The sequence below is a fragment of the Bos javanicus genome, chromosome 14, assembly GCF_032452875.1.
Source record: "Bos javanicus breed banteng chromosome 14, ARS-OSU_banteng_1.0, whole genome shotgun sequence".
Lineage (NCBI taxonomy): Eukaryota > Metazoa > Chordata > Mammalia > Artiodactyla > Bovidae > Bos > Bos javanicus.
In genome coordinates, this window is record NC_083881.1 from 20,454,144 (window position 1) to 20,477,155 (window position 23,012).

Sequence of the window (23,012 nt, forward strand, 5' to 3'; positions counted from 1 at the left end):
TCTTGAGGGAGGGGTCTTAAATGAAAAGGGGCAAAACAATGTACCCTCAGCAACATTTCATTAGAAAACCCACAGAAAAATAAATGGGATCACTGTTCCAATTCAGAAATATTTGGTAATGGTTAAGTATTAATATTTAGCTGCATTTGAACACAATAAAGAAAATCAGCTTGAAATCATACTGGACATGTTGAAACCATGAAGTGAGAAGGATTCAGATGTGAGTATTGAATTCATGTAACCCTATCTTTCTAACAGGAGACACAAAGTGAAGCAAATAAGAAAAATATGTTAACCAAAAACAGAAACCCTAAATGTACCTATCCACTCTTAAAACTGAGGTGTAGAAATAGCGACCAAGGGATATTCCATAGATGATAATAAAACCTATTTTTACAGAAATATATTAGGATATATGAAGTTTTACACACATTATTTGCATATGGTAATTCAGTGAGATTAGCAGACATTTTATGGAGTCAAAATGGCTCAACTCAGCCAGTGTCTGAGTTTCATATACAATGATTGTTACTTTATATGATAGCATATAGAGGTTTTGATATGCATTTCAAACTCCCTCTTCCAAAGAACTGTTTCCAAAATGTTTTGCAAACTAATACAGTGTTCTAAGATTCCTACACTGTGAAGGGTGGGCTGAGTGGGTGGCCATTGTACTCTAGTTTTGTAAACAGTGAGACTGAAGGACCTAGTTTCAGATTCACAGTAATCATACTAGGGTACAAAATTTTCTTGTGGAAATTATGCTTCATAGATTGTATTGCTTTGAAGATTTACATTCACATTTTACTATGCTTATATTATAAAAATAATAACAAAATTTAACATTTAAAATGAATCTTAAGAAACTGCTTTAAGGGTGAATTTTCTTTAAATAGTTCATGTTCATCTCAGTTTATCTGTCCCCTGGTTTGTGTACTTTATTTATATTCATCTGGAGCATCAGATGTTTAGTTCACTTCAGTCACGTCCGACTCTTTGCAACCCCATGAATCGCAGCACGCCAGGCCTCCCTGTCCATCACCAACTCCCGGAGTTCACTCAAACTCATGTCCGTTGAGTTGGTGATGCCATCCAGCCATCTTATCCTCTGTCATCCCCTTCTCCTCCTGCCCCCAATCCCTCCCAGCATCAGAGTCTTTTCCAATGAGTCAACTCTTTGCATGAGGTGGCCAAAGTATGTATGAGTTTCAGCTTCAGCATCAGTCCTTCCAATGAACACCCAGGACTGATGTCCTTTAGAATGGACTGGTTGGATCTCCTTGCAGTCCAAGGGACTCTCAAGAGTCTTCTCCAACACCACAGTTCAAAAGCATCAATTCTTTGGCACTCAGCTTTCTTCACAGTCCAACTCTCACATCCATACATGACCACTGGAAAAACCATAGCCTTGACTAGACGGATCTTTGTTGGCAAAGTAATGTCTCTGCTTTTGAATATGCTATCTAGGTTGGTCATAACTTTCCTTCCAAGGAGTAAGCGTCTTTTAATTTCATGGCTGCAGTCACCATCTGCAGTGATTTTGGAGCCTCCAAAAATAAAATCTGACACTGTTTCCACTGTTTCCCCATCTATTTCCCATGAAGTGATGAGACCAGATGCCATCATCTTAGTTTTCTGAATGTTGAGCATTAAGCCAACTTTTTCACTCTCCTCTTTCACTTTCATCAAGAGGCTTTTTAGTTTCTCTTCACTTTCTGCCATAAGGGTGGTGTCATCTGCATATCTGAGGTTACTGATATTTCTCCTGGCAATCTTGATTCCAGCTTGTGCTTCTTCCAGCCCAGCATTTCTCATGATGTACTCTGCATATAAGTTAAATAAGCAGGGTGACAATATACAGCCTTGATGTACTCCTTTTCCTATTTGGAACCAGTCTGTTGTTCCATGTCCAGTTCTAACTGTTGCTTCCTGACCTGCATATAGGTTTCTCAAGAGGCAGGTTCTTGTGAAAATTATGCTTCATAGATTGTATTGCTTTGAAGATTTACATTCACATTTTACTATGCTTATATTATAAAAATAATAACAAAATTTTTAACATTTAAAATGAATCTTAAGAAACTGCTTTAAAGGTGAACTTTCTTTAAATAGTTCATATTCATCTCAGTTTATCTGTCCCCTGGTTTGTGTACTTTATTTATATTCATTTGGAGCGTCAGATGTTAGACTGCATTTAATTTTCATCATGTTAATTTCCGTAACTGGTTACACGACTTGATGAGGAAAATTTGGAGTAGATATTGCTTCTCCTTCCAAAAAAAAAAAAAAAAAAAAAGACATCAAACTAACCTGATCTTACTGGGACTGACAGTTCAAATTAATCAGCAATTTCTTTTTTCTCTTCCTGGCAGAGACAGAGGCAGGGGAAAAGACCCAGAGACTTTGAGTCCCTGTCAACCAGCCCCATAAAGGGAATCTCTCCCTCCAGGTCTGAATAATCAACGGCATATGATTTAATTAGTCACATCTTTGTGCCCTGCGTCTCATTTAAATACGGTTCTTTTATCTGATGTGTTAAATTTCTGCTATTATCCTTGTTTCTACTTGTCGGGAGAAGATAACAGACGCCATCAATCGCCTCAAGCGGGTTAAATTCTGCGGAGAAAAGCGTTCTCACCCACCTGGCGAGCACAGTCCGAGCTCCCCAAACCTGGAAGCGATGTGTTTGTCCTCTCACAAAACCCGCACTTTGTGAAGCTTGTCTGTGGGGATGACACGACGTGTCTCTGCAGACACTAGAGACACATGTGTGTCTACATCTATCCAAGAAAAAGAGAAACTTCATTTACCAAGATCCCCAGCAATCCGTCTACTTTCACACGGACCCTAAAGCAAAACACACGCTTCCACATTCGCCCCAAGTAACAACGTTCTGAGTAGCTTTGCGGGTCTAGTGAAGGCGGGATGGCTCCATCTGACGCGGTGTGAGAGCTCCCTCCGCACCTGCTACCGGCGCCCCAGTCACCAGCGCCTCTGGTCAAAGGCCCGGTAGAGGGCGGGCGACGCGCCCTTTCCCACCGAAAGAGCAGGTTCCCCAGCGCAGCTCAGCGGGTACTGGAGGCCCGTAGTGAGTCGGACCCTCGCCCGCCGCCTCGCCCCGCTCAACCCGCCTCCCCTGCGTGTCTCCAGCCCCACCGCCCCACGCCCCCCCCGCGGGATCCCGCTCGAGCCTTAGCGGCGGAGAGGTGGCTCAAAGTCTAAGGAAACCGTGGACTTCCCGGGGTGAATAACAAGCATGTCTGATTTCCATCCCAGGTGATCGCCGGTCCAGTCCCGTTTAGCCTTGAGGGAACCAACCGGAGCCGCGCTGGCTGCCGCCTCCCACTTAGTCCCCCACCCTCAGGTCCTGGGGGAGCCCTCTGGACGCGCGGCGCCAGTCCCTTGGCTCGGATACCCCGCGCCGGCGTGGAGGACCGCGCTGCGCGCACGACTCCCTCTGCTGTCGGCATCCGGGCACGAGGACTCTGAACGCCCGGCCTCGAGGAGGGCCTGGGACCCGGTTCGGGAAATTCGCGTATATCTCCAGCGCCCTCACTCCACACCCGGTCCTTCCCTCTTGAGTTCCCTCCCAGGTCTCCAACAATCTCCGGGCGCGGAAAATGACACTCGCACTCTCAGTGCCTGGAGAGGTGCGCGGTGGTACGATCCCCACGCCCAGCTACATTTTCCCTCTTCTATGAGTCCTTGGTCGTAATTTTGATCAGCTCTCTAGCAGTTCCAATGTAGTGAATTTCGGTCCCCCGCCTCACCCCACGCGCGTCCGCACCGGGTGTCGAATGTGGGCGGCGGAGCCCTCGGTGGCCGTCCCGGGGACCCCCGCGCCGCCCCTCCTGGTGCTGGGGTCGGCGGCTGTGAGAGCCAGTGCCGCGGGCAGAGGTGGGGTCTGCGCGCCGCGGGGGCGAGGGGCCGGCGAGGCCTGAGGGCAGCGATCAGAAGCAGGCTAAAGAGCGGAAACCCAAGCCGGGACCGGCGGGCTGCGCTGCATTCAGGCATTAGAAGGGCGGGGACGGCCGATCTTTCCCGCTGACTTTATCGTCCCTCGTTCGGTCTTTGAGAGACCGCCTCCCCCGCTGCCCTGCAAGGCCCGGGGCTGCGGACGCGCGCCAACCCGGCCTCGGGGAAGGAGCCTGCGCCCGGCGCGCATCGCTGCCTCCCCGGCTCGGAGCCTCGCGCTCAAACGTCCTAGTCCCGCCCGACCCCCTCCCAGGGGCTCGGCAAGGATTTCCAGTCAGTTCAGCAACGCTTTACAAGGTATCGGGGCCTTCTCTTTTTTCCTTTTTCTTTTTTCATTTTCTGTGTTTTCATTAAACAGTAACCTGTCGTTTCTGCTCAGAGGGTCTCGGTGCTGTGTCTAACCTGGGAATTTCACAAGGCGCTTCTCAGAATCTAAACGCCCCCCCCCACCCCATGGATGATGGAGATTGCGGAGTCTTCTGAAATAGCCCTTTCCATCTTATGTAATTAGAGACCTACAGAAGCGCTGGATTTTCCACGGTACATAATCTATATTTATTCTCTCCCCCCTCCTCCTCTCGTGCGCGCGTGTGCGCGCGCGTGTGCGTGCGCTCCCGTTCATTTCTAGCATCAGGAAACTCGTTCGCGGCCACTGAAAAGTCAGGAGCGGCTCACAACTGATTTCCCACGGATTTCTGCCTCCAACGGCAGATGCTGTCCGGAAGCGGTGTCCCCAGACAAACATGAGACCGTTATCTTGGAAAGCCGGTTAGCCCTGCAGCGTAAGAAGCGCCGGCGGAGGCAAGCCTGAAAGAACAGCTAACCGATCGCGTTCGCCGGTGGGGAAAAGTGCAGCGCGGGGCCGGGCCTGGGGTTCGGGCCCGCACTTCAGCACCAGCGGGGATGGACAGCGTCTTTGGACCGGGCCACCGCAGGGACCCCACTGCGCCGCCACGGTCCTCGCTGCCGCCGTCGTCGCCGAGGGCTGCCCTTCTCTCAGCTCGGAGCAGCTAAGGGGCTTCGTCTCCGATGCCCCGGCACCCACCTGGCCGGCCGTGAAAGACCGAAAGGGACCTTCTTCTGCCTGCTGTGACCCCCGCGCAGGGCTCAAAGAAGCTCACCTGATCCACAGATTAAACTCGGCAGCAACTTCCAGGAAAATTGTCGACAGGGGCCAGAGGAGCACCGGCAGCCCAGAGAGGCCGAAGTTGTCCGGCCTCTGAGAACCATGGGCTCTGCAGACTGGGTCCGAGCGCTCTGAGGAGGCCCAGCGCTGCTCCAAATAAACAGGATGCTCCCGAGCGGGCTGCACCTGTTTTGGAAATAGCTTTGCGAGAGGAGCTTCTAGAACTACTCACAACCTGGCGTTAGAGAAACTGGAAGATTCTAATTCCTTTACTTGGCCGGTAAGTGATAATACTATTATTACTGCTTGTTTGTAACTCAAGTGACCCCCACCCCCGCAAGATTTTAACGGAAAGATTAAAACAGTATTATTGTTTCCTTGTGGATTAAGATGATAAACTGTTTGATTTTTAAATGGTTGTTCCTGCGTAATGATCTTGGGGAAAATCTTGCCTAGTAAAGTAGTTGGATGTTTTACTTATCTGAAGTCCTTTATGTGACAAGAATATTAAAAATGATATGTGTGTGTGTGTCTGTAAGCCTATATAAATATAGTAAAAATTTAGTTGGATATTTTTGTTGATGATCTAGTATCTTTTTGAATCTATGTCTGTGTTTTCCCCCAAAAGAATACAATGTGGCATTTTGTAAGTTTTTTTTTTTTTCCCTCTTGATGTTATGCATGTAGTTTAAAGTGATCCTGTTTGTATTACATAGTATGCAAGACTCAAAAAGTTACTAGTAGTGATGGTTTCACCATCTGGTCTATTATATTTTATATGAATATAATGTGCCAAACTGTACACCCAGTCCCTCTCTCTATCCCAATCCAGAGTGTACCTACACTTGTGGATCTTAACCTACAGAAATACACACATTTTTATGCAGTGTTGTCTTTCTAGCCTTCTAAAGACTGCTTGCTCAAACCAGATCTGCCAGAAGGCAGAAAATGAGAAGCTATAGTGTGCCTTTTTAGGAGAACAGGTTTCCAAAGCATTCTTAGTCCTATGAAAATGCATTTGTCACTGAAATCCACAAAGTGGTGGGGGGGCCAAGAGTTTTTGGACGAACCATAAGCTTTAAAGTGTTTATGAAATCTATTTTCTGTTGACTCTTACTTCTGTAGCTTTAGAACTGCAATCTTTCACAGTGACCTTGATGAGCATTCTGCTTTAAGAAAAGGGCTTCACAGGGTAAAGGCATATTTATAGACCACGCGGGACATTTCACCAAGGGCTCGGTGGGTTCCACCAAGCACATCCAGTTAGTGGGGAGCAGGGCTTGGCAGGACTGACTCTAACAACCCTGTGAACACATGTGGTGCTGTGAGCACGACCAGCCCTGTGGGGAGAGTTGGCCCTTTTGAAAAAGCACAGTTCTTCAGGTTCTCCTTTGAATTTCACAGGGCATCTATAATCGATCATAAAATACATATCCATACTGCCCTGTTTTTCATCACTCAAATCCTTGACGGCAGTTAAGATGGCATTGGCCAGTGTGCTGAAGGGCCCTTGTTTTGCGTTGACTGAGAGCAGAAACTGCACTCTGGGGACAAATTGTTCTTAACTGTCACTTGCCACTTACCACAAACCTGCTTGCTTAGCAGAAAGGGAGAGTGGTGTCCGTGTCATGGAGCTCCTCGGGGGCTCTATTGCCCTGTGTGAGTCAGAAGCGGTGATCTCAGGAGGAAAAATGCACTATTGATTTGGAGTCCTCACCAGGAGACCTGCGATGTGCCCCTGACAAACCTGCTTTTGTGTATTTGTTTTTTTCCCCTAATCTAGAAGATGTGAACATGAAATTGCCACATATACTAATTAATCATGTTTTAAGAGAGTTGCAGCCTGTTGCTAGACTCTGAGTGTGGTTGTCAGTTAACAGCACAGACAGACTGCCTGGTCAGCAGAGCATAAGATGGAAGCGGGCCTGTGGGCACGTGGCCGCAGTTACCTTCTCGGTGGCAGAGGGGGCAGGCTTTCTCCATGTGTGACAGAAACAGCACAAAGTAAAAGTTATCCTGGGCTCATCCCTTTAGAGATTTAATCACAGAGATAAAGAACTGATTCACCGTTCCAAGCCCAGGCAAGCTGCCTGGAAGCTCTCCTTATCTGTGGTGAAATGCCATTGCATTGAGACAGCATTTTGTAAACCAATTTAGTGCCTATGTAAATTATAATCTCTAACTCCCCCCAGTCTTCCTGACTCCACAAAAGGAGTGGGTGGGCTAATACAATCATACCGCTTTTTGCACAGAATCCCTTGTCTATAAAGAGAAATCAATACTTAATTCTAGGACATCCATATCCTATTAAAATAGCTCTCTTTCCTGATGTTTTTTTGGTCTGTTACCAAAAAAGGATGCATGAAGTTTGAGAAGTATCAGACATAGTATTCAACATCCCCTCTCAGAGGAAGGAGTTCTGTTGGTGGGGGTCAGTGTTTTTGTGTTGCTTCTACTTGAGACTCAGAGGAGAAAAGTGAAGTAAGATTGCATAATGAGGACAATGGAAAGTGTATATAGGACCATAGGATAATTTGAAATGAGTTCTGAAATCTGGTAAGTTACTTTTCTTCTTTTAACAAGAAATGGTCTGCATGAGAGTGGGACAGAGATTTCTGGCTTGAACCTTTATATTATACAAATATTATAGAAACACTTATAAGTCAGTATTATTATTTAGACCATCTGATTATTAATACATGACTGAGCCACTTCACTTCACTTCAGTGTGATTATTGACCATCAGATCCTATTGCATTGGAAGGTCCACGTTTGCTTTTGGAATTGCTTGCTTGGGTTTGAACCAAGTTATATACATGTTTACAAAAAATGTAAAAGAAGAGATGATTATTTTGGAATTTAAGAAGTCCCTCGATAATTGATTTGTTATTTTCATACTGATTAAAAGATTCTAGGCAAGGAACCTGGTTATTCACCCAGTTCTATTAAGAAGGCAAAAGCCACTGAAGAAAAGTGTATCCTAAGCCAGAAATTATTTCTATAGCTATCTCACCTCCAGTGAGTCATAGACTGGCACACAAATGGAGAGACCTCTCATTTTGTATTTTCTTCCTGTTGAGCTTGGCAGAATGAGTTGTGCATGGCATGCATGGAAAGAGACCTCATTCTGCAGCATGAAGTATGTTATGCATCACCATGTAGCAGAACAAGACTTGTTTGACAGTCAGGACATGGGGATTCTTGAAAGGCTGGTCTTAAGATCTTGGGCAAGCCACTCAACCCACTACTCAACTTTTTCTACCTAACACGGGGTACTTTATCTACCAATTAAGATGCGGTCCTCTACATATTGTTGACATCTAGGTATTTGTGGAATAAATGAAGAGATGCATATGCTGGAATATTGGAAAGTCTCAATATGGTGCTCTTGAGAGTATTTTGGAAACTTAAGTGCTATATCTTTGAATTATTATGTCATCTCTTATAGCAATCATTCCTTCACTCCTCAAAAAAGTCCCTTCTATTAGTACATGGCAACATGCTTCTTGCATTTTAAGAGCTTAAATGTAGGGAATATAATATTTCCCCGGGAATTCAGCATCAATTTTCTTATATCTCTCAATGGAAAAAATATTTTAATGCAGGGAGGACTTCATTTAAAATTAGTATTCAAAATTGACATCATGCTTTAAACCAAATAGGCAAGACGAGGTCAGCGTGACACCCAAGTTCATTTTAATTACCCTTGACCCTTGAGCAATGCAGAGGTAAGGGGCTCTAACTTTCTGTGTAGTCAAAAATTCATATGTAATTTTTGACTCCTCTCAATAGCTTTCCCAGGTGGCTCAGTGATAAAGAATCCATCTGCCAGTGCAGGAGACCTGGGTTTGATCCCTGGGTTGGGAAGATTCCCTGGAGGAGGAAATGGCAACCCATTCCTGTATTCTCACCTGGGAAATCCCATGTACAGAGGAGCCTGGAAGTCCATAGGGTCACAAAAGTGTCAGACATGACTGAGTACAACGTGCATACAAATTGACTGCTAATTGCCTACTCTTGACCAGAATCCTTACAGTAATATAAACGATCCATTGACACTGTATGGTGTATATTTTATGTATTTATGATGTGCCTAAGTTTTTCTTATTTTTTTAGATTTTTTTTTGGCTATGCATTTCTTCAGATCATCACCAATCTCAAAAAATTTAAATATATTTATTGAAAAAAATCTGGGTATAAGTGGACCCATGCAGTTCAAACCCATGTTGTTTAAGGGTCAACTGTACTTTCATTTTGACCTGAAATGAATCAACCACTGCATTTTGGTCATCATTTTCTGGTCTGTAAAGGAGAAGTAATGTTTCCCATTAGTTATCCCAATAAGGAAGCTCATAGGATTAAGTGGTCTTTAAAAACTCAGCATCTGATAATACATCCAGAAAGCAATTTGTCTTGCTTCACCAACTAGTAAGGATGGAGTGGAGGGTAGACAGCGTGGGGCTGGTCCATGGGCGGCCCTGGAAATGCTGTGGTCTTGGTTTTCATAGGTAACGCAGGAAATCTCCAGTTAACTAACACCTCATGATTTATTTTTTTCATCAGTTGGAATTTTAAAAGTGGCTATAATTTTAAAAAAATGTAATTGATAAACATTTGGTCTGTATAGATTTCTAGAGTATCACTAAAAATACATCAAGCGTAAGCTTGAGAAATCTAAACTACCATTGGTGTCATAGTCAGTTTCCATATAGTCTGCTGGTTAAACTATTTGACTGAACTGGAAATGGAAAATTATATAATTGTCTAGTCAGTGGTACAATGATGATGAGTTTTTGGTTTGATTTGTTATCATTTACCAAAAAAGAAAAAGTTAATAAACAGTAGAGGAAAAAAAAAAAGGAAAAAAGCAATGGGTGAAAAGTCATTAGAATAATGTCATTTGATCCAGAACCAGATTTTGGGTGAAATCTCTTGGTTTTTACCTGATTTAATTGGAATAAAATGGACTGCAAGCTGGACTCGGCACAGAGCCGCAGACCATGACTACTCCGATTTCAGTACCATTTGTTAAAAACCAAAACTGACATATTTCATCAGTCTTTTTCCAGTCCTTTCTCTCTCTTTCTAAAAGTGGGAGAATGAATCAGGACTTGGCAAAATAAAACTTCATATTAATATCTTTTAGAAGTTTACAAGAAAATATATCTCTAAAAATGAGGAGTGGCTAAGAAGAAATAACCACTCCATTTCTTTGGTCAAAATATTGTGGGAAAAAAGTCCTAAGAACAGGCAGGAATGAAGCCAGATCAACAATGTTCCATGATGTGTCTCTTCTGGCAACTCTTCCCCTTCTTTGTCCTCTGATACCTGCAATAGCAGCTGTGAAAAGTGAAAGTTAGTTGCACAGTCGTGTCCGACTCTTTGTGATTCCATGGACTGCAGCCTGTCCCGCTCCTCCGTCCATGGAATTCTCCAGGTAAGAGTACTGGAGTGTGTTGCCGTTTCCTTCTCCAGGGGATCTTCCCATCCCTGGGATCAAACCCAGGTCTCCCACATTGCAGGCAGATTCTTTACCAGCTGAACCACAAGGGAAGCCCACAATAGCAGCTCTAACCAGATGAAAGCCTTGGGGAACTGTAAGACCAAGAGGAAAACAGAGAACCAGCTGTTACTATGGTCTGTTAAATGCAGCGCTGCCTCCAATACAAGTTTTGATGCAGTATTCAAGAAAAGGGGAGAGGTTATATTATAAGGTGGAAAGAACAGCAACTGTCCATTGCAGTGTCATAAAGAATTTACCAAAGCTTTCTAGGTCAGTTTCTATATCTACCATTGATAGAATGCTCAGGAAGGTGGGCTCATAGGCTGTTGTCTCTCTAAAAGCTTGTTTTTGCAGAACGTTTTATTAACAAGATGAAATGTTCATAATGTGGCCTCGATGTAATTAAGATACCCCAGCTTTGTGGGCGTCCTTTCAGTTTGTTACTGAGAAATGACTAGTATCCAGAGGACACACAAACAGAGCCAGAGACCAATGTGGGTAATAGTACTTCTGGCTGGAGAGCTGTTTTTTCTATATTTTTTCCTGCAGTTTTATATAATATTTCCTCATTTATCAAGTGGTAAGCCTATACCAGTTTAGCTCAACTATTTATCCTATGTTTCTCTGTTCTGATTTTAATCTTGAAGAAATAAAACTCCTAAGAGCAGATTAATTTAATTGCCTGAATACACCTCTGATTACAGCTCATATGAGCAAACTGTTATGTGGTCAGGACCTTTAGAGCTCAGGTAAGTAAGATGAGGGTAGTTCATCTAATTTACTACATTCACAAACACTCAGGCTGTTTATTTTTCTTTCCAAGTCCATCCTTTTTCTCTATTTACAAATCCTTTTGTGTGATTACTGAAAAATGAAACTGGCCTACTATCTACCTAAGCAATGTGTTTTTGTTTTCCATTTCATATTTTGTTTCCATGGCGGCAAATTTCTGGGAAGTCCTAAAGTTAGAGTATTTCACTGTTATATGAGGTTTTCATGCGCCATATGACTACATTCCAGGCGACCCGACCTCCTTGAGTTTCCATCCTCAGTGAGACTCAGCACTTCTGTGGCTTCAGCAGTTTTGTGAAATTCCCTCTCTAGGGCATCTTACCTATGAATCTCACAGCAGGCCTGAGGCAAACATTCTGATTCCTATTTTGCCAATGAGACAGTGAGGTCCATAAATGAGTCTCCATACATTGAGTCAAAATTAAGATTTGTGTCAATATTTCATATTTTCCATACTTTGTAGGTGGTTTGGAAAGAAGAAATATTTCTTGTCCCATTGATTACATGCTTCACTTGCTTCAAATTATGATTATAAACAAACAAACTGAGTGATTGTATTTTACTAACTTTTGCTTTTACTAAGGAACCGGAAGGGTTTAGATTCTTAAGGATTTGAAAGGTCTTGCAGATTATCTTGACCTTAATCTTATTCAGTGGAGGAGGGAATGGCTACCTACTCTAGTATTCTTGCCTGAAAAAATCCCATGGACAGGGAAGCCTGGCAGGCTACAGTTCTTGGGTTTGAAAAGAGTCAGACATGACTGAGCAACTAACACTTTCACTTCCACACTGTTGTACAAATAGGAGGGTTTGTAGATGTTGTACTCATATGTTGGATGTCATATTTTAGAAGCATTGGTGAGCCAGAAAGGACCAGGGTTGATTCTGCTGCAGCGATTCAGGTTTGAGGTGATGAGAACTTGATCTCATGAGGTGAAGGTGAGCAGTGAGTCAGTTGAGACTGGATGGTAAGGTGATGGGTGATGGACTGGCACATAGGAAATGAATCAAGCTAGGTCATGTGCTTGGTACCTGCCATGGGCTGGATAAATACAAATGCACTTGGGAATAAAACACCCATCTTTGGAAGGAAAGGTGTCAGACCTGACTTGGGACGTGTCCTCTGAGTGGAGAAGAGGTGGAAGGACCAAATGGCAGGGAGGAACCTTTGGTTTCAGAAAGAGGTACAACCTGACATGTCCAGCTCAGAGCTGGAAAAATGGAAATGATTGCTGAAGCCATGAAAATATAGCCTTAGTCTCTCAGTCTTGTCCAGTTTTTTTTGACTGCATGGACTATAGCCCACCAAGCTCCTCTGTCCATGAAATTCTGCAGGCAAGAATACTGGAGTGGGTTGCCATTCCCTTCTCCAGGGGATCTTCCTGAGCCAGGGATTGAACCCAGGTCTCCCAAATTGCAGGCCGATTCTTTACTGTCTGAGCCACCAGGGAAGCCCAAAATATCATATCTTACATGATAAATCTAAAAGAAATACAGATAATAGTTGGGAAGAGACCTATTTAAAATCTTATTTTTTCCAGTAAATTATATATTCATTTTAAGTGATCATGTAAAATATATCAAACATTCAAGTAATTACTCATTTTTGTCACTGGAAGATTAACTTTCTTCCACTGGTGATATGTAACCTGTTGTTGATTTTACTTGAAAGGCTGCAATTGATCTTCAATAATAATAAAATATCTTTTCATTATATAATTTTTATATCTCATTAATATTAGATCTTATGTAAAACTTCCACATTTTGCTAAAAGAAATTTTTGATGGTAAAAATAAGTGCAGTGTTATTCAGATCAATCTAAGTGTCCCCAGTGCTTTTTCTCTCTCATGAACTGAATAACTTCCATGGGAATGACTAGAATTTTCAAGCCAGGCCAGGCAAACAGAAATTTGTTTTTGTCTGATTTTCAAATTCCTTTCTCCAGCCTCTCAGATTCTCCAGATAACTTCCTGACTGTATCTTGGTATAAAAGGAATAAATTATCTGGTTTCTGGTGGGCAATTAAGTTTTCTAAGCCAACAGTGTGCCATTTAGCCAGTTACCTTGCAGAGCCCTAAAAGGCCTCCAGTAATGTGCAGGGGACGATGTGCCACCAAACGGTGGGGGCTATCCCCTCATCACTGATGCAGTCCGTGGTTTGGTACATCCACAGGAGCTACTTTGACTCAACGAGTCACATTTGCATCAACATGGGGGTTGAGTCAGTGAGTCTGTCCAAGGCTGGCCCACAGAGGTTAGGAGATGTGGACAGGGAGCAGGGCAATGCGAAGGGGGACCCTGCCTTTGAGAAGTGCAGCTATGCTGTCGACTGCTATCTACATGGGATCTCTGTGCCATTGTCTGTGTACTTGGCAACCATCGGCAAGTCAGTCACTCACGGCTACAAGAAATTATCTGATTATAGATTTGTAAAGACGTGTTCTTTGTGAAGTAATCAGCTACTCTGCAGCTGTGAAATTAAAAGATGCTTGCTCCTCGGAAGGAAAGGTATGACAAACCTAGAGAGTGTATTAAAAAGCAGAGACATCATTTTGCTGACAAAGATCTATATAGTCAAAACTGTGGCTTTTCCAGTAGTCATGTATGGATGTGAGAGTTGGACCATAAGGAAAGCTGAGCATGGAAGAATTGATGCTTTCGAACCATGGTGATAGAGAAGACTCTTGAGAGTCCCTCAGGCAGCAAAGAGATTAAACCAGTCAATCCTAAAGGAAATCAACCCTGAATATTCATTGGAAGGACTGCTGCTGAAGCTCCAATACTTTGGCTACCTGATACAAAGAGCCAACTCACTGGAAAAGACCTTGTTGCTGGGAAAGATTGAGGGCAGGAGGAGAAAAGGGAGACAGAGGATGAGATGGTTAGATAGCATCACCGACACAATGGATAGAAGCTTGATAGTGAAGGACAAGGAAGCAAGGCGGGCTGCAGTTCATGGTGTTGCAAAGAGTTGGGAACGACTTAGTGACTGAATGCAACAACTACTCTAGTATTAATGTAGTGACCATGGCTATTTTTGTCCTTGTCTTTTTGACTAATGGAGTAATTACTTTCTGCCAGTTATAAAATTCAGTGACCTCAGTGTAGATGGCCGGTCGACACAGCTCTGTGGTGAGAACACTTCTGGTGTTTCTTAGTAGTTGCAGTGATTCTACTTAGCTGTTTACTCATGTTCTGTCACTATTCCACCTGAAATATCCTTTGGGAACCTTTGTCCTTGTACCTCTAGGTCATATTCTGGGCAGTATATGCATACAAATTACATACTGTCCTACCCACTAAATCACAGGTGTCCTACATTTTTCGGGCAACTGTCAACAGTATTGATGGGTGTTGATACATTGGTCATGCTTATGAATGTATAAAACTGTTTTGAGAAATAAGCAATTCTATTACATAGAATTCAGTGTGTCTTTTTTCCAGTGAAAATGAAATTTCTTTAAATCATATCCATACTTAATTTTTCTGAAGTTTTCTTTTTTTGGTTATGTATAAAAGCAGGAAATCATAAAATAATCAGTTAAATGGAGCCTAGAAATAATTTGGTCTTCCCAGGAGGCGTAGATGGTAAAGAATCTGCCTCCCAGTGTGGGAGACCTGGTTCAATCCCTGGGTTGGGAAGATCCCCTGGGGAAGGAAATGGGTACCCACTCCAGTATTCTTGCCTAGAGAATTCCGTGGATAGAGGAACCTGATGGGTTACAGTCCATGGGGTTGCCAAGGGTTGGACACAACTGAGCATCTGAATAACAGCAACAGAAATCATTTACATTATTTTTACAAGCATATAATTCACCCCACTAGGCTATTTTCTTCTGAGCAGAATTAACCAATCTCCAAATGAAATGCCCTCTCTTCCTTCCATGTGTGTCTCCAGAATATTTGCATGCGAGCTACACTTCAATGTGCTTAGCTTTGCCAAATCACTGAGCTTTTTCAAGTTTATCAAGGATACACATTAAGAGATTGGATGACACACCAGTGGGTAGAAGTCCTGGGCATGAATCTGAGACTATGTTATCAATATACCTATTCTTAATGAACATAGAAGTTGACCACTTGGAACAAAGCCGAAATGTGACAAAAAAAAAAAAAAGTGTTTGGCATCTGATGAATTACTTAGCATCTCTTTTCGTAAAGAATAAAAGCTCTCTGGCTCCCAACAAAGAGTTTGTGAGCTGTATGGCAGTGTTTTGAACAAGAAGATCATTTATAAAAGCAGTCTTTATATTTAGGAAATAATTAGGGATGCAGCTGCAGGTTTTAATGACTTTTAATAAAGCCTGTTATAAAGTGAATTAGCAATAAATGCTTAGCAGAATGATACTGAATCAGGACATGATAGAACATTATTAGATCTGTTTATTGGATTGTTAAGGCAATATATGTTTATGTAATACCAGTTTTGTCATTTTCTAGGATATTTTGAAGGAAAGTTCAAGGTGGGTTGCATTTTAATGAATGGGAGGAGTATATCAACTAGCTCTGATAAACCAGTAAATGTTTTCATTTATAACTAACTGATAAAGTGAAAAATCTGAAAGCTTCTTAAATTTCTGCAATATTTGGAATTGTAGAACAATATTCATGTTGAAGATACAGTATTCTGATCATTTAAAATATTTGAGTCTTTCATAAGGAAAGTTGAATGTACTTTGTAGAAAATAATACTTTGTTAGAAATAATCTGTGCTCAAAGCTTGCTTGGTTGGCATTGCCAAAATCTAAATTTCAATGTCAAGTGCTCAGAATACTGATGAGTAGATGCACATATAGCTCATAACTCACCAGTTCCTGTTTGCCCAAGTATTTTCAGGCCACCTGAGCATGCAGAATGATACAAGGTAGATTCCTTTTAAGGATCAAGTGTCGTCTCCGACCTCAAGGAGGCCGGAGTCTAATGAGGCAAAGCAAGGGTACCTGGAGTCATGAAGTCCCTAGAAGACAGAGCTGGAGATATACTCACCGATCAGCAGCTTAGGAAGCTGACCCTCAGAACATTCTGGAAATTTGCAAAAAGGTTCAAATTTGGCTCATGGCTGAATCAACATAGAACCATAAATTATGGTTTAATCAGTGATGATGCTCCAAGGATGGTAAAGGAAGATCAAATACTGTTTATGGCTCCTCCTGGAACTATCCTTCAGAGTAAATGAGCAACCCAGGATGATGAGAAGCTAGAAAAGATGTAAGTCTTAAAGTCTCAAGCAGGTGAGATTGAATGTCCATTGGAGACGCTGTTAGCATAGCGATGCTGTATTTGAATAATCACCTTTTTAACTTCTTATTTATTTTTAAATAATTACAGACACAAAGGAAATGGCAGAGATATTTCTTGTGAAGTCTTCCCCCAGCTTCCCCCAGGGGTAAGATCTTAAATCACTATAGTAATGCACCATGACCAGACATTGATATTGCCACAGTACTGTCAAACAGATTATGAATCTTATTTACAGCTCATTTTTTTTAAAAAATAAATGAATCAGATTTTAATCACCTGGCTTTGTTAAACCCACAAGATCAAGTTCACAGCTTTTTCTAGTCTGTTTTCCCTAACCACATGACCTAATGTATTTTCTGAAACCTTTCGTGTTTTAAGAAAAACATATTCCACCTTTCGTTTTGCAACCCCAGAGCTGATTTCCCTAACATTCCCTGTAAATGGCCAGTATTCAACCTCAAAGAGACACTGCTGGAATGCAGCTAAACTACAGTCTCAAAGACCTTCAGAATAGTTTAAGAAAAAAGAAAAAAAAGTTATTAAAGAAGATAGCCTCCAGTGTTCCCTGGAGAGGTTCTTCCTGAATGTCCCACTCACTGAAATCTTCCCTCTGGAAACTGCAATAGTCCGTTCCTTCTGTCTCAGGTTCTTTGGTGCTTAGACAGTGTTGCACAGATGGGTCTGAGCCGTGTTTCCATAGGTGACCTATGGAGTCCATACCCACACCAGGCCAGCAGCGATTCTCAGCCCATGTGCCCTGAGCCAGTTGAGAGCCATGGCAGAGTGAAGACTCAAGACGTGCACTATGGAGTGCCTAGAAAAGCAAAACTAAGGGTTTCATTTGCTGTATTTCCCACTCTTCCTCTGAAAAGTTTCCCTTTGGTGATCAGTTCCCCTGGAGCTGACCCCTCCAGCCCTGGAAGTAACACAGGTACTGAGGCATCTGCTGCCTTGAGTTTGCATGCTTTCCCACCAAGTCTGCTCCTTAGTGTTACTATTTTGGCAGAGACGTCTGGTATTCAGAGACAGAAGAGCAATCTCCCCTTGTTTTGAGGGTATGAATTGTGACAACACAGCTCTGCCATCTCAGGTAACAAACTCTAAGAAATAAAAGTTTCTCCACAGTAATACTAATACAAAAGTCTCAGGATATGATCAGTGTCAATGGCCTATATAGGGAATTCCTTTGTTGTTCAGTTGCTCAGTCATGTCCAACTCTTTGCCATCTCATGAACTGGAGCACACCAGGCTTCCCTGTGCATCACCAACTCCTGGAGCTTGCTCAAACTCATGTCCATTGAGTTGGTGATGCCATCTAACCATCTCATCCTCTGCCACTCCCTTCTCCTCCTGCCTTCAGTCTTATATTAGATGGACCACCTTGATGATCCAAGAGTGTTTCAGTCCTCTCTGCTGCTGGCAGATGGGACTGCTCTGAGTGGCAGGTTTCTGCTGATCTGGTGCTATGATTTGCTCCAGCCGAAGAGCTTAGAATGCTAAAGCCTTGGTTCCTCTCATTCTTCACCACTACCAGCCATTGGCATTCGAGGCTTGAACAGTTTGCTTTACTCCTGTAGTTCTTGGAACTCATCCTCTTCAGGCAATGTTTCTACTAAGTTCTACCAATTAAAACCCATGTTTGACCACTTGAGCTTTCTGTCGATTTACACTATTTTCAGGCACTCTGTTGCAAAACAAGATCATCAGGTAACCACTCAGGTAACCATTATTCTGCCAGTGGAAGCCAAGAGGAAACACTATCAAGACCAGATTTTTGTGTGCTGTTGAAGTAAACTACAAATGCTTGGACAGACTGCAGTCTCTGCGGTGATGAAAAATTTGTGTGGTCCCACACGCAGATTGATATCTGCTGAGTACCGTTTATTGTCAATGGTCTAGGGATAAAACCTCATGGCTTCATTGGCAGTCACCTCCACAGTAAGATCTTCTATTCCAAGAATATGTTGTATTAGCTGGTCTGTGGATAAGGTAGAGGAGCAGCTAGTGATGAGTGTGTAGGGAACACCAACAGCCATAGCTCGTTCATCCATTTTCATCTGAACTCATTTGCATGTGTGTAGTTCTATATAATATACCCTGTGTGTTGATTTGTATCACTATTATCACAATCAAGACAGGTCTTTTTAATGTCTGCAACAGAAATTCCTCACCTAACCCTTAACACTGTGACCACTCCCCACTCCCCTAGAGACACTCATCCATGCTCCAGCTCTAGAATTTTGTCTTTTTTGAGAATGTTATATTAATAAGATTGTGTAGTCTGTGATCTTTTGAGATGACGTTTGCTTTTCCATTCAGCATAATGAGATCTACCCAGGTCGCTGCTCATGTTAGGTGTTGATCTCTTTTAATTTCTGAGTAGTATTTCATGGTGCACTTGCACCAGCTTTTTGGCCATGTACTATGTGAAGAGTATTTGGGTTGTTTCCAATTTGGGGCTTCTATGGATGTTATGAACATCCACATAGAAGTAGTTTGTTATGTAGTAATATGTAAACTGAATATATCTATATAAGTTTACTTGAATGCCTAACAGAATATATTAATAGTATTTCGAAGGCAGGCCGTAAGCAAAGGATTTGAAACAAGTAATACTGTTTAAAACTCGGCTTTCCACTGATAAATGATGACAGTTTTGTACTCATTACTTTTGGTTTGTGAGCACTGGTTTCTGATATGTAATAGGTGTAAAACAGTATTTTCTCTAAGGCAATGCAGAATCTTAAACCATTCATTAATGGTCCCACATAATTATTGATTTTTAAAGAAGAGATTTTAGTTAATGTCCTGTTTACTTGATTTTGTAAACACAGAATGGATTGTAGACCTAAATGTAAAACACAAAACTATAAAACTCCTACAGGACAACATAGGAGAAAATCTAGGTGATCCTAAGTATGGTGCTGACTTTCTAGATACATGAACAAAGGCACGATCCATTAGACAAAATAATCGAGAAGTTGGACTTCTCTAAAACTAAAGACCTCTCCTCTGTGAAAGACAACATCAAGAGACTGTGAAGGCAAGTCACAGATTGGGAGGACTTATTTTCAAAAGACATGTCTGATAAAGGACTCTGATCCAAAATATGTGAAGAACTCTTAAAGCTCAACAATAAACAAAATGATCAACTCAATTAAAAAAATGGACCAAAGATCTAAACAGAGACATCACCAAGGATGATATACAGTTGTCAAATAAGCATATGAAAAGATGTTCCACATTTAGGACTAGTCCAGTGCTGTAAAGGTTGAGGGAAGCAAAAATTAGTCTAGATTTGTGGTTAATAAAACTGGCCAAGGAGTTCTGAGACTTTTGAAAATACAGATTCTAGACCCTATTCCAGATTTGCTAAATCCTGTGATTCATGGGGTTGCAAAGAGTCGGACACGACTGAGCGACTGAACTGAATCTCATCTCTGGAGTGAAAGAGTGTGTGTACCCTTGTGTGTGTGCACATGTGCATGTATATGCATGCACCCGCATGTACGTGTACATGTATATGCATGTGAAGTACACATATGCTCAAGCACACGTCTATATGTGACATGTATGTATAAGTGTGCATGCACGCACACATGCCTGTACACATGCATGCCTGTACATGTGTATGTGCTCATGAATGTGCACACGTGCCTGTACATATGTGTGCTGCATGAATGTGTGCATGTGCACATGTGTGCCTATACACACATGCATGTATGTGCAAGTGTACAGGTATATGTCTTCACACACATGTCTGTATATGTGTTCATGTACATGTATGCATACACACATGGGTCTGTGCATATGTGTGTACATGTGCCTCTACATATGTGCACATGTGTGTACATATGTTCATGTACAAGTGTGTATCTGTATCATGCATGTGTCTGTATGTATGTGTGTGTATGAGAGAGAGACAGAACTCTGGGGTATTCGAATGTCATCTTCTGAAGTGAAATGTCTGAAGAGCATCCTAATGAAATGAGGAACTAGAAGCATTCCCTCAGGGACTCCTCCATATCATTTCCCTTACTAAAGGCATTTGAAGTCATAATTCCCTTCTTGGTGTTGGGCATGGGCAGGTAGAGTTGTGCAAGTGGAGATGTTGGGTCACTGGGAGAATGTGTCCCCATGACGAGGGGAAGCTCAGCCAAGAAGGAATCGTCACAGTAGAGGAGGTGGGTCTGTCTGAAGACGTGCCAGTCCTGCATTCCTAGTCCACTGGAGACAGAGGCCAAGGCCTTGAACCAAGGAGTGAGCACCCAGCTCGGATGCAGTCACTGTGGCCTCTCTGTGGTGCACCTGTCAGGATTCTTTGTTGTCCACCCGCAGCTCTGGCCCAGTGGACTCAAGCTAGCATCCTCACACCTCTGCCAACATAAAACCCAACACTGCAGTGCACCAGAGCCTGGCAGGCACCCTAGTTTCTGGTCTTTACAGTTTATGTCCTCGTCTTAATTTTCCATTCATTTTTCCTACTGGACCATGACACATGGTTGTACCATCTCAGGTTTTTAAATACCCTGCTTCAGTTCCCCTGATTTTTCAATGGATATGGATGACAATGAACTCTGGCATTCACAGTTTTAAGGAACTAATTGATAATATGAAAAGGAACCCAATGAAAACCAATTGAAGTTGAAATTAAAAATGTCTCTAAAAGCTGAATATTATCCTAATTGGAATGGATTGTATGAACTAAGTTGGCAGTGGCTGATGTTGTTTCTGAAATGCAAGAATCTTGAGGTCAGAGCAACCTAATGGATGACATTGAAAGGCTTCATGCAAGGGTAAGGGCCATTAGCAGGTTGGCCAAAATCGTGTCAACCAAATTGTTAATTATTTAAAATAAATTTAAAAATTGACTTAAGCAAAAGGAAGGTTTTCCTTTATTTTTATATGTGGCTTTCTTAATTATTTGCCATGAAAAATTCAGGTTGCTGAAAGCATCAAAACTACTTTGGCTATTTATTAGTATGAATTAATTTTACAGTGAACTTAATATTCTTAGAAGAATTATTATGCAACCTGCAATTTTAGAGAATTGTAGAAGTATCATTCATATTTAGTAATTTAAATATAAATTTCCAGTTGGTTGAAGTGAATTTTTCAGTATCTTGATTGTGGTGATATTAAATACATGCAGCTTGTTGTATGTCAGTCATCCTCACAAAGGCTGTTACAATTAATTTCATTTGTTTCTTTGTAGTTTGGAAAGGTGACTCTTAGGAAATTTGAGATGATCAACGTGGCTTGTATTACATTCTTGTTGGAGAGTGCTGGCTGAGGGCTCTATCTTTCAGGAACTGTGGGAACAAAAGGTTCATGAAACATCATCCCCGGGGTCCAGGGAGCTACATCCAGAAGTATGTCCAGAAGATGGAAAGTGTAGGAAGAGGGCCTGGGCTTTTTCAACAAATAGAAGACTTGAGAAGCCATAGCTAAAAGCATTTATGAAAATAGCCACCAAGTGCAGGGACGTTATTAGACCTGGATTTCCCATCTCTCTTTGGAGTTGTTCTGCTCTTGGCGACACTGTCATCTCTCCCCCTCCCTCTTCTGCATCACCTCCCCTCTTCTTTCTGGATCCTCTGCTTCTCATCCTCCATCCGAGTCCACAGCCTGTTTCTCTGCTTCCTTGCGTATCCTGCCAGGGAGCCATCTTGTTTTAAAAATTGAAGTATGGCTGATTCTCAGTGTTGTGTTTGTTTCATGTGTACAGCAAAGTGAATCAATTTTATACATAGACATGTATCCACTCTTTTTTTTTACTCTTTCCCCATATAGACCATTAATCAGAGCGCTGAGTAGAGTTGCCTGTGCTATACAGTAGGTTCTCATTAGTTACCTATTTTATACACAGTATCAATAGTGTATATGTGTCAATTCAAATGTCCCAGTTCATCCCACACCACTTTACCCCTTGGTGTCCATGTGTTTGTTACCTCTGTCTGTGTCTCTATTGTTGTTCAGTTGCTAAGTCGTGCCCGACTCTTTGTGACCCCATGGACTGCAGCACACCAGGCTCCTCTGTCCTCCATTATCTCCCAGACTTTGCTCAAACTCATGTCCATAGACTCATCTGTACTAGTGTTCTAGATTCCACATGTGTGTGTTAATATCTGATATTTGCTCTTCTCTTTCTGACTTACTTCACTCTGTATGACAGGCTCTAAGTCCATGTCTGTGCAAGTCATTGGTCTTACACTCTTGTTTCTATTGATATTTGAATCGGCTTCTCTCCTCCATGGCTGTACCTGCACCCTCCTCACTGGCCCCCAGACTCCTTCTAAATACATACCACTTTCAGGTCGATTTTCTCAACGGGAAACCCCACTGTTCCCATGCCGTTGCTTACTACCTGCACT

The 23,012-nt window shown here is 42.3% G+C and overlaps 1 protein-coding gene and 1 pseudogene across 1 annotated transcript in view; one reads left to right on the top strand and one right to left on the bottom strand.

The window, feature by feature from the left end:
- Nucleotides 1-3,807: 3,807 nt before the first annotated feature.
- The window catches only part of SNTG1 (syntrophin gamma 1), a 418,678-nt gene continuing 399,473 nt past the window's right edge, over nucleotides 3,808-23,012 (top strand). The window contains exon 1 of the mRNA XM_061438726.1: nucleotides 3,808-5,381. The gene's annotated coding sequence lies outside the window, so the exon portion shown is untranslated. The remainder of the gene's footprint in view (nucleotides 5,382-23,012) is intronic.
- On the bottom strand, nucleotides 17,703-18,819 carry LOC133260211 (alpha- and gamma-adaptin-binding protein p34-like; annotated as a pseudogene).